Source organism: Egretta garzetta, unplaced genomic scaffold (assembly GCF_000687185.1).
Source record: "Egretta garzetta isolate BGI_Z169 unplaced genomic scaffold, ASM68718v1 scaffold179, whole genome shotgun sequence".
Lineage (NCBI taxonomy): Eukaryota > Metazoa > Chordata > Aves > Pelecaniformes > Ardeidae > Egretta > Egretta garzetta.
In genome coordinates this window covers 218,206-219,977 of record NW_009270001.1, presented here as the reverse complement: position 1 = coordinate 219,977, position 1,772 = coordinate 218,206, and the positions used below count along the sequence as shown (strand labels likewise).

The 1,772-nt window shown below is 53.7% G+C and overlaps 1 protein-coding gene across 1 annotated transcript in view; it reads right to left on the bottom strand.

The window, feature by feature from the left end:
* The window catches only part of MEX3C (mex-3 RNA binding family member C), a 13,807-nt gene that overhangs the window by 5,573 nt on the left and 6,462 nt on the right, over positions 1–1,772 (bottom strand). The window lies entirely within an intron of this gene.

The following is a 1,772-nucleotide window of genomic DNA, read 5'->3' as shown; positions in this document are numbered from 1 at the left end:
CCTCCAGGGATGGGGACTCGACCACCTCCCTGGGCAGCCCCTTCCAGAGCCTTCCCTTTCAGGGAAGAACTTTTTCCTAATGTCTAGCCTAAACCTGCCCTGGCGCAGCTTCAAACCATTCCCCCTCGTCCTATCGTCCGTCACCCGGGAGCAGAGGCCGACCCCCACCTCGCTACAGCCTCCTCTCAGGCAGCTGTAGAGGGCGATCAGGTCTCCCCTCAGCCTCCTCTTCCACCCTTCATCTTCACTAACAGGACCAGATACATCAACCCCAGTCTCAGGCCATTCACTCCACGAAGGAAACTCCCCAACGGAGCTGGCAGGGCCAAGCGCCCGCCGCGGGAACCCTGCACACGCTGGCCTCGCACCACCCCAGCCGACCCGCTGCCAGGAGCCTAGCGCCACCTGAAAAAGTATCCCACGACCCCTCCTCTGCACAGCCACGGCGGTGGCCCAGGAAAAACAGCACCTTCCCCCATTTCTTTCTTCTGCTGAATTCACCTCAATGCCACACCAGGACTGGGACAAGGATTGATTTATAGATGAGGATCCCTTCATTGCCTGGTCTCTTGCAAACAGCTACGCCAGGGGAAGGGAAGCCCTTCGCACTTCTGAGTACCAACGTTAGCAAAACACAGCTTGTCCAAGCAGGGACAGACACCCCATACCCACGTTCCTCCTGCCAAGCACCGTGAAACCAGGGTTCAGGCATGCGCAGGAACCCAAACCTTCTTACCGTCACATGTTTAACCTCGCCTCCCCAATTACATAGGGCTTTGGTGAAATCAAAGCTGAAGAAAAAAGTTTAGGTAAGTAGAAGCCTGGAAGTCATGGTGGGTAAGAGCATAGCGAGCAGCCCCTGTGAACCACAACCAAGTGACAATACCAGTTTGCTCTCCTTCCCTGCTCCTCACGAGTACCTGGCTAAGGGGGGCAAAACTGAGAACCTCCTGCAGCTCCTCAGACACACAAATCCTCTGGGAAGACACCTGTAGTGCCTGGGCGCTATGAGCAGCAAGCAGGGTGAAGCCACATCAGCATCAACTCACCTCTTACGCAGGAGGCAGGGCTGACGATGAGCAGCCCTGACCAAACCTGGCATCCTCCAACTCAGCCCCAGAGCAACCGCCGGCAAAGCCGAGATCTCACAGACCAGCCTTCACAGCTTGTTAGCCCTAAAGGGAAAGCTGTAGTTGGCAGGAATATATTTTTCAGTAGCTTCACCGTTATCTGATGAAAGGCAATACTGTATTACAGCCTCCACAGCCTTTAGCACTCTGACCAGTGACCCTGTAATATGCTGACACCAAGTAAGGAGGCGGTGACAGAGTAATTAGTGACATCAACCTAGAGCCACGAGCTGCTCGTAGAGCCACGGCTAACTCCTTGCCTAGAAAGTAAGGGCAGGGTCTAGGAAATCCCTGCAGACCTGCAGGGGATGGCACAGCATCGCCGGGCATGCCAGGAGGAGAGGGGACTGCACAGGGATTTGTTTTCTAAGAACCTGCAACTGTTGGGTACAGACACAGCTTTAAAGGTAGAGCCTATTGAGCTGGCACAGCCCTTATTTCATTGCTAGGTTGCCACAAGCTTTTTTAAGTGGCAAGTGAAAACTCTTTGCAGCTACAGTAACGAAGGATTTGCAGAGACTTGAAACACTGGATGTACCGTAAAGCCAACGGCTGCCAGGTCTCCACAGGGTAACACTGCCCACCTGATCAACAGAGAAAGCAAAATTCATCTACTTCATTAAAAATGACAACTCTCCACAT